Source organism: Arvicanthis niloticus, chromosome 10 (assembly GCF_011762505.2).
Source record: "Arvicanthis niloticus isolate mArvNil1 chromosome 10, mArvNil1.pat.X, whole genome shotgun sequence".
NCBI classification, from domain to species: Eukaryota; Metazoa; Chordata; class Mammalia; order Rodentia; family Muridae; genus Arvicanthis; species Arvicanthis niloticus.
The window spans coordinates 58,436,010-58,446,482 of NC_047667.1; the positions used below are offsets into that span (position 1 = coordinate 58,436,010).

At 43.4% G+C, this 10,473-nt stretch overlaps 1 long non-coding RNA gene across 1 annotated transcript; it reads right to left on the reverse strand.

The window, feature by feature from the left end:
- Window positions 1-516: 516 nt before the first annotated feature.
- On the reverse strand, window positions 517-6,362 carry LOC143443729 (uncharacterized). The gene is made up of 3 exons (XR_013112948.1): window positions 6,263-6,362; window positions 5,658-5,784; window positions 517-1,281 (listed from the first exon to the last, which is right to left on the reverse strand). It is a non-coding gene; the product is annotated as an uncharacterized LOC143443729 (long non-coding RNA).
- Between the last annotated feature and the right edge of the window lie 4,111 nt (window positions 6,363-10,473).

Below are 10,473 nucleotides of genomic sequence, written 5' to 3' on the forward strand. Positions count from 1 at the left end.
TTTCAGTCCAGACAGCAGCTGCATTGTGTCTATCTGAAGGCTTGACTGGCCCAGGAACTTTCTGTTTTCACATTGTGGTTGTAAATAGGTAAGTTTGTGTGGATTCCTCTTGTGAGATTTTTCTGAAGAGTCTTCTCTATTCATTCCAGATAGGGCAATAGCAGACCAAATAAATGATATAATCAAAGTCCAACTTGGAGAAACAAATGAGTTTACTTAATGAAGCTTGAATGAGGGTTGCATACAGGAACATGATTAACCCAGGCAGAGGCAACATTGAGAAGCTTGTCCCAACAGGAGAGATTCATGAAAACTGTATCACTGGTCCCCTGCACACTTCCAGGCAGTTGCACCAGTAAGGAGCTTCTCCATGCGAGCCTGGCCCTACTTAGTAAATCTCAGACTAGAGGCTATATAATGAGACCTTGTTAAAGAAAGAAAGAAAGAAAGAAAGAAAGAAAGAAAGAAAGAAAGAAAGAAAGAAAGAAAGAAAGAAAGAAAGAAAGAAAGAAAGAAAGCTTTAGACAAATTTCTTCCAAGGCCATGTTGTACCAGGGAGATTTTCAGATTTCTCCAGCTTCATGTCTCAGATAAGAACTTGGACACATGACCACAGAGAGCTATGTGGAGGCTCCGGCTGAGAAATATTTTCTCGGACATCCATGAATCTTGTTAAAACCCAGGATCAGGATCTTTCATAAACAAACAGGAGTGGATAGAAAGGAGGAGGTGATAGGCAGCTCCTCTGCAGTAACCAGGAATGAGTGGAAAGTTGTATTTGTTATTTTCAGATCATCCCATTGTCCCATAGTTATAATCACCAACCTGGAAAGGTATGATCAGGCATGCAGTAGTGGCATGGATGTCGTGGGAATAACCAATGACTTTCCAATTGAATTAAAGGCTCTCTCCCCATAAAGAGGCTCATGCCTATTACTGTCCATCTTGCCAAGAAACGAACAGGTGGCTAAGGGCATGATAGGTCCTCAGGGAGAAACTGCTATTATTCATTATTTTTATAATTGTGATGATTATCTAGAAAATATACATGAAAAGACTGGGTGGGCAATAATAGATGAACAATTTTCTACTTGACTAAAATATTAATTTGAAAAATCAATTAAATTTAGACAATTACAATATTAATTGAGTTATACAAGTGTGGTGTAACTTGTCTGTATTTTTAATACTTGAGAGGTGAAGGTAGAAAGAACAGTAATCCAACCAAGGTCAACCTCAGCTACATAGTGAATTCAAGGCTATCCTGGGCTACATGAGGTCCTGTCCAAGACACAGAGAGAGAGAGAGAGAGAGAGAGAGAGAGAGAGAGAGACAGAGAGAGAGAGAGTTATATATCATATATCACATATATTATATACCATATATATATGGTTATATATTTATGATATAACATATACATATATATATATGCTCTAATCCTAATTTGAGGGTCCACTCCATTGTAATGTTTATTTCCCAAACTGGGAGAAAATTTAAGTGTAACAGTTATTAAATACTTTTTTTTCAAGACAGGGTTTCTCTGTGTAGCCCTGACTGCCCTGGAACTCAATTTGTAGACCAGGCTGGCCTCGAACTCAGAGATCCACCTGCCTCTGCCTCCCAAGTGTTGGGATTAAAGCCACAACCAGCCAGTTAAAAAAAAAACTTCTAAAATAGATTATTGGATAATTGCTAAGACAAAGGATCTTTTCATGTTTATACATTTAATCTCTAGTGCATCAAATCAAGACAGCCCCTAGTGTAGCCATTTTAAGAGATTAAGTTATTAAAAATTCTACATTCCCTCTCCAACATCAAGCAGAGTCCTGATAGATTATATTAGGAAGGTATGTCCTGATTAGGTTTCAATTGCCATGTGTTTGCGTCTGAAGGGCATTTCCAGGCAGTGGAAGTGGGTAGATCCCAGCCAACAGGAGAAGATGCCTGGAAGGATGCCCAGCAATTCTGAGTGTTTCTAACATATGTTCTGTCTTTTGGTCATACTCTTATTTAACAGTGTGTAGCCTTTTCTGTTTGAAGAATGATGTCAGGCTTAAGAAAGATTTTTAATTTAAAAAACCTTCCTATCTTTCACTGGTCCTCAACTGGTGAATCTTGATCGCTTTAGGGCTCAAATGACCATTTCACTGGGGTTGCCTAAGACCATCTGCTTATCAGATATTTACATTACAATTCATAAAGGTAGTGAAATTACAGTTAAGAAGTAGCAACAAAAATAATTTCATGGGGGGGCAGTTGTCATCACAACAGGAGGAACTGAATTAAAGGGTCAAACCATTAGAAAGGTTGAGAACCACTGTTATGTTGTGTTATTTGAAGCCGCCAATTTAGGTAACTCTATCCCTAAGAATTCTCAAGTGATTTTTCTCCATCTTGAATTCTGTCAGCAGACATGCTGGCCAAATAGGATTGTTGGAAATTTAAGGTAGCTCTTTGTGCTGGACTTTCCACGCCTACCAAGCCTTTTTTTTTTCTTTAAACATTTTGCAAGAAGCATAAGAGATTCAAATACATCTACAGTCTTTCACCTAAGTATTGATGATTTATTTATAACTATACTTCAAATCTCTTGTTATTCTTCTCTTTTAATGCAACATACAGTCATAGTATATTTTCATTGCTTCTTCCAGCGAATATGACATGAAATTCATGGAACACCATTGAAAACTCTCAAACGCTTTTCATTTTTATACATTTAATCTCTAGTGCATCAAATGAAAACTGATTATACATGGGCTTAATTATTAATTGCTTTGAGGTTGTCCCTGCATTTGTAGACTCTTACGGGCATTTGACCTTCACAAAGTTAAAAACAATTCTCCTGATGACTGACACAATGTTGAGATGAAACTTAAAACCAGTAGAAATAACCATAACTGTCCTTTGTGGAGCACTGCCTATGTGTCCAGTGTCATACTAAGCACTGTGTGTAAATACATCATTTCACTTTTCACTATAATTCTATGAAGTACATAGTAATAGCGTATCTTTAAAGTACAGATCAAGTAATATTGTGAAACTATTGTATCTTTAGAATACAGATCAGGAGATACATGTTTCAATAAACTAGACAACACCTATCATGTTTGAAGATAATCCTCTAAATGAGAGTTTGGCCCTCGGACAGATGGAAGAAGCTTAGATTCCCAAAGTCAGTATTCCTGGTTCCTATCAATGACTTACAATCTGCTACAGTACTAAGCTCAAGGTGAATTTTTCTTATATTGATGAGTAATAGCCACACTACCAGGAGAGTTTAAAACTAGAGACAAGTTTTAGGGGTCTATTTTTAAGTTTAATAGTTAGAATTCATTTATTCCAATAAAAACTATTTTCTGAGTCTGTAGTATATATTGATAAGCACAACAGTCAAATGCCAGGATCTCAAGATTAAAAGACAAATCAGAGATGATCACTGAGAAAACTCCTTAGACTGAAAACAGAAAGACGTGGGTTTTTTTTCTGTTTGTTTGTTTTTTAAAGATATGTAGGGAAGGTAAAGGCAAGGGAGAGGGAGGGTAAGAAAGGATTTCAAGTTCAGGGGGTGTTCGGTGGCTTGGCATTATAAAAGCTGGAAGGGTAGGTGGGATGTGGGCACTTGTGGAGGCAGCTGCACTGTGAAGTACAATGGGGAGAGCCTCGTACATCAGCAACACAGATGATGTGACCAGCGACATAAGCAGTTGTAATGAAGCCATTTCCAAGGTACAAGAACTGTTCTGGTTATACCGGGGAAGGACAGACAGATTGGCACACTTCCAATAAAGCCCTGGAACTACCTAGGTGATGAGATGACTTGTCATGAACTCATAAAGTGGCCATGGAATGAATACAAGATATACATGGACTGTGGGTGGTTGATGGGATATGGAGTCAGAGAGGGAGGGGGAAGCCATGATGACTTCCTGTGTGTGGTTTATGTCACTAGTGGTAATGACAGTCACGCACTGGGAACCCAGCAAGAAACCCAGCAAGAGGAATGAGTTTGGTAAGGGGAAAATCCGAGTCAAGATGCATACATGTTGGATAAAAGGAGACATCCCCCGGCGACACTGCCAGATGAGAGAGAGCCCCTCCTCACCTTAAGCTGCTCAGTTTCCCAGTGGCCTGTGTGGGTGGGAGTTGGGGAGCTTGGGAAGGAAGAGTCTCCACTCTATTCCGTGTCTCTCTTTGTCCCAGAGGCCACTAAAACAGACCTGGTTTTGCTCTAAGTTTTAGAATCTCAGCAGCCTTAGATCTTCCATATCCGACTCTTTCTAATCCCCATTTGTTTCATGGTGTTTTGAGGCACACAGCGGAGCACACGGCATGCCACATTCTCTACTATCCATGTGTAAGTCCCTCCCTTCACCTTCGTCCAGAGCGCCCAGTCCCTAGAGCTTCTGCAGCGAAACATGTATGTCTGCCAAAGGGTGAGAAGATGGAAGATGGTCACATAGCTGGTCTCCATCTTGGGGTCCCCTCAATTCTCTATGTAGAAGGATAAATGGCTGGGTTGGTTTGTTCTGTGAAAGGGTCTCACTATGTAGCCCTGGATAGCCTGGAACTTGCTATGTAGACCAGGATATCCTCAAACTCACAGAGATGCACTCCCTTCTGCTTTCGGAATGTTGGGATAAGGGTGTATGCTGCCTGGCAGGTTTTTTTTTTTCTTTCTAAAGATTTATTTATTTTTAATTTATGTGTATGCATCCTTTACCTGTATATACATGTATGTAGCACATGTGTCTGGTGTTCAGAGGGATTAAAGAGGTAGATGTGGGATCTCCCAGACTGGAGTTACAGATGAGTGTGAGCTGCCCTGTGGGTGCTGGGAACAACAGCTGTGACCTCTGTAAGAGCAAGTGCTCCTCACAGCAGAGTTGCCTCCTGAGTCCCAAGAAACAATATTTAAATTAGTGAGTTAGTTAGTAGGGGGTGGGGAGGGGGGTGGTACTAGTTGTGGTGTGTGTGTATGCGTGTGTGTGTTAGTGTGTGTGTGTATGTGTGTGTATATTTGTGTGTCTGTTTATGTGTGTGTTTGTGTGTGTGTTAGTGTGTGTGTGTATGTGTGTGTATATTTGTGTGTCTGTTTATGTGTGTGTTTGTGTGTGTGTAGGTGTGTGTTTGAGTGTGTGTATATGTGTGTATGTGTATGTTTGTGTGTGTGTTTGTGTGTTGTGTGTGTATATGTGTGTGTTTGTGTGTGTTTGTGTGTGTGTATGTGTGTGTCTGTTTATGTGTGCATGTATGTGTTTGTGTGTGTGTATTTGTGTGTGCGTGTGTGTGTGCGTGTGCATGTGAAGGCCAAAGGACAATCATTCCTTGGTCATCAGCTACCTTTTTTTTTCTTTTTTTGAAACAGGCTTTCTCACTGGCCTGAAGTTCTCTGAGTTAGCAAGTCCGGTGGGCCAGAGAGTCCCTGGAATCCACCCGTCCCTGCCTCCACAGCACTGGACTGACAAACACCATGCCCAGCTCCTGTTTACATGGCTTCTGGGGACCAAGCTCACATATTCATGTTTACAAAGAAAAAAAGTTAACCGACAGCGCTATCTCCCAGCCTACAGATGGGATTTTGGATCTTTTTCCTTAGCTTTCTTGTAAAAGTTTTCCATGTGTGACATAGCAAAACTTTTGAAAGATGACAAACTTACCATCTCCTTTCAGTTGACCTTGGGCTGTGACGGAGGCTGTCTCTCTTGTTAGGTGAACTGAACACCTTTCTGCTCCGTGTCCTATCTCCCTGATCACCTGGAAGTCACATGTCCATGTGAAAGAGCCCTGGTAACAGTAGGCATTTGTGTCACAGAGTGAAAAGACAGGTGTGGCGAGCTGTAACCAGCCAAAGGAAGCTGTGTCCTAGTTGGCGATGACGTCACCACACATCAACGGAAACCATGGCAATGAGAGAATGACTGGAAACTGGAGACACCTGAACGGCCACTGAGAGTGGGTGGAACAATAAAGAGGTGCCTGGGAGGAGAGGTGTCACTGGGAACAATTGGACACAGTGGCTCTGGTGTAATTAAAACTAGGCCTTGAGGCTGGCACGGTCAGGGATCTCAATGGTGCTGGCACCCAGGGTTTTATTCACATGATGCCTGTCAGGTGACACCATCGCCTTATATCGGCTGGCACTATAGAAACACAGTTCCTCTGATCTAGCAAGCACCATCGTGGCTGTTAAAATTTAGCCAGCACATTGACAGTGCATTTGTACGTACCTCCCAACAAAGCCCTCATGGAGAACCTCTCCTACCTGCTGGCTGCACCCTGACTGGTAATTTTGTATTGATTCATAGCAGAATGTCCACACAATTCTGAACTGGACCGGTCTCAGAGAAAGGCCTCCTAGGGAGTGCAGGTTGCCATACAGTCAGTGCCCTGTGGTGTTTGAGATAGCCCTAAGGAAGGAGAAAAAAAAAAATGATAAACCTCCCCAAACTGGGAAATTTCACCTTTGCTGTGACAGGAGTTACTGTTTTGTTTTGTTAGATACGATGACCTTGAACTCACTGGACCATCCCAGTCTTTGAACTTGCAGTCAGTGATCCTCCTGCCTCTGCCTCCCTAGTGCTGGGGTCTGGGGTGTGTGTATTGCTAGGCCCAGTTTATTGCTGCTCTTCTAATAAAATGTGTTAATTTATTAGAATGTATATCAGCATCTTAATATACTCAGAATCCTTGGGATGGGTTAACGTGGGAATGGGGTACATGTTTCAAAGAATTTCTCAGGTACCAATGACGTGTGCTCCTGGTTTCCTACCGATAGGCCAAAGGCAGTCAGCCAAGATGGCTGCCATGCTCTATTTTCCTTCCTAAACATGGAGTTTCCACTTTGCAGAACTCAACGTGTGATTGTTCTGATGTATTTAAGCTAAGATGGAAAGGCTCTTCCTGCCCAGGCTTGAACATTGTGTCTCAGAAGAAAACAGTCCCCAGGGCCAACTCCACTAAGTTCTCATCACTAGGCCCTGGAGCAGAGGCAATGTTACCTGAAAGACAGCTTCACTCAGAACACTGCTGGAAACAGACAGTGAGGCACAGACAAGATGAGCAGAGCTCCAGAGACCCCCAGAAGCTTTTCCACCATGTCGGGATGCAGAATTGCAACACCAGCTCATTCGCCCTTTAAAAATATCTCCTTTTGTTTATTTACTCTTTCATTCCATCATGTCGGCCAACAGCCTTATTCACAACTTCCTGTAAAATCTCGCCCTGTGTATTCCAGAGAGCATATTACAAAAATAGCTTCCTGGGGAAGCTTGCAATCTATTAAAGGCACAAAACAAAACACAAAACCATATTAAGATGAAAAAAAAAAAAAACCAGAATAAAACAGAAACTACTTTGGGCTCTACCCAGCCAGCCACTCATGTCATTTTGTCCCAAGGTCTGGGTGACAAAGAGGTTAAGTTATATGGTCTTCCAAACACCTTCTCACTGCTCTCGGGTCTTTGAAATCTGCTAGTCTGTGAGTAGAAGAACTGTCTGTGTTCTCTGTGATTGTCAAATGAATATCTCCCAGGAGACTAAGCTGGCCTGGAATCCTTGGACACTTAGTATCAGGCACTGTCAGCCTTGCTCCATGAGGCCACCATGCTCTTCTCTGACTAAAGGTTTCCTCCTTGCAGGATAGGGCTATCATGGGTAGCACATGGTCCCCATCAGTTGTTTAGGCTTAACTGGTTCTGTGTCTTGGACCCCAAGGCCAGTTCGATTGCTAACCATTACCCATATGCTCACCTGTCTACCTAACTCTGCTTTCCCAGACCCTGCTTGCTTTGATTTTTGCTTTGTTTTCTTCTATTCAGTCATTCAATAAATATCAGGTGCATGTTCTGACCATGCACTGTCTTTAGACTCGGTTAGAGAGGAAGATGGTAAAGGAAGCCCTTCCTTGTAGAGTCCACATCTATCTGGCCTTTGAACCCTGCGCCAAACACACACACACACACACACACACACACACACACATATATATATATATATATATATATATATATATATATATATATATATTGCCTAAACTCTCATGGCCAGGACTCGCTACAGCACCTGTGAATTGAACTTTCTCCTTTCTTTTTTATTTCCTTCTTTGCTTCTAGTCTCACTTCTCCTTTCTCTGTCCCTTCCTCCCTTGACCTCCCCTTCCACCCTGCCCTCTTCCCTCCTCTCCCCTACCCTCTTTTCTCACTCTCCTCTTCCTCCCCCTCCCCCACACAGGCTTTCCCATCTCTTTATGGTCAGCTGACCTCTTCCCCTTCCAGGTTGTCTGGTCTTGGCTTTGTCCATTGCTCACCACTGTTCCTGATGATGCCCTGTGTGGTCCATTCCTGTTGCGCAATGACAGATTGAGAGAACTAGGTCACCTGTGTCCCGGTCATTCATAGTCAGGAACATGTTTACTTAGCATGCTCTTCAGGTGTCTTGCTTCCGATGTGTCACAGTTAAAAACAGGAGGCCACAGAGCAGACGGCTGCATGGCGTATCTAGCCGTGGAGCATTGACAGCGCTGAAGTGATAGCAGAGTTTCCCGCCAGACTCCAGACGCTAGAGGAGCTTTTTGCAAACACTGAGCGATGGGGAGTATTCATTCCGCCAGGCCCCCTCTGTCTGCTCTCCCTCTCTCTCTACAGATATGTTGCCAGTGACAGAGATGACATAGACAGGTAAAGCCTGCTTTCCTTGGAAGCACCCACTCCAGGTCTCTATCTGTCCCTCTGCCTCCCCTCCCCCAGGAACCCCATCCCAGCAAGAATTGAATATGCAGCATGTATGCTCACTGTCCTTTGTCTGGGCGTGAGCTCTGGAACCCATAAGGCTGCTGTGGAAACATATGGGTCAATCCTCCTTCTCCAGCCTCCTCTAGATCCAGAATCCCCTACAGCAGGGAGAGAGAGAGAGAGAGGAGGCGAGGCGACACAGGCTCAAGCCAGGACCTGGGGATGTTTATCCAGAACTGCTGCGGCCCAGCCTCCACCACAGTCAGTGAAAGGTCAGGCCCAGTTTTCTTTAAGAAAGGAGACTTCAAAGTTGCTGTCTCCCAGCCATGGAGAATTCCAGAGGAAAGCTACAATGGAAACTGCTGTGCCCAACACACTGAGCTATAAATAACAGCTCAAAGTCATCCAGCATGTCATCACCTGCTCACGCATGGCTCATCTCTCCAGATCCCTATGTCCCCACTCCCTGCCCCCCCCCCCCCAGCATAGAATCTAAAGCCCTGAGCTGATCACCAAATTCCCTTCTTGCTCCTGAAGGCTCCAGCAAAGTTACTGTTACTGAGACTCCTGACATCCTACAGAGAGATGAAAGCAGGCTAGAACCATAGCCAGACAGCCATCATTCAAAGAGCCCCGATCCAGTGTTTTTCTCCCCACAATGACTTCTTCCCCTGTCTGTCTCACAGGTGAAGAGTTGAGAAATGCATGAATGCCCACAGGTGGGCAGAGCTAGCACCAGAGTCCTCCCAAAGACTGGCTGTCACCAGTACTTTGGCATCAGGAGTCACTGGCCTCATCTGTGCCATGTAACTGTATGTCATCTCTAACTGTCCAACAAGAAAATGACATGCCAAAGAAGCCGAGGATTTGCCTCAGGTTACACATGCCGTAATCTGGGCAGGGATCCTAACCCAGGAATCTTGTGAGTCCAAAGGTTACAGATAAAATAGTTGAAGGCCATAATCTGGGCAGGGATGGCAAACCAAGAATCTTGTGACTCTGAGGGCTGACAGATAAAATAGTTGACGTGGTCTTTAAATCTGAGTATGTACTTTTACAAATTCATTTAATCAATCAATAGTTCTTTTGTTTTGTTTTTCAAGACAGGGTTTCTCTATGTAGCCCTGGCTATCTTAGAACTTGCTCTGTAGGCCTCAAAGTCAGAGATCCACTGTCTCTGCCTCCTGAGTGCTGGGATTAAAGGCATGCTCCATTATGCCCAGCCTAATGGTAAATTTTTAGTACCTTTGTGTCAAGAATTTAGGATACTTCAACTAAAATTTCTTGGCATCATCATGTTTAGACCCTGATGGAAGAGATAGAGGAAAGTTATTTTTAAATTACGCAATTTAAAATTTTTAAATTACGTGTGTGTGTGTGTGTGTGTGTGTGTGTGTGTGTGTCCGCCACAGCATGTGTGTGGAGGTCAGAGGACAACTTTTGGGAGTCAGCTCTCTCATCCCAACACAAGTCCCAGGAATTGAACTCAGGTCCTCAGGCTTGGCAACACTCACCCTTGCACACCGAGCTACCCCAACAACTTAAGAGTCTTTGTTGTGGTTTAAACATCACACTGGGGAAAGGACTTCACAGAGACTGCGAAACTTCAAATGCTGTTGACTGCATTGCAGTGATGAAAGCCAGGAAATTCAGCCACCAAGAAAACATTAGCAGAGAAGTGGACATCCATTCCAACAGTGGATACTGATAGCTGCTGGATGCCTGTGGCATCAGCACTGTGCTG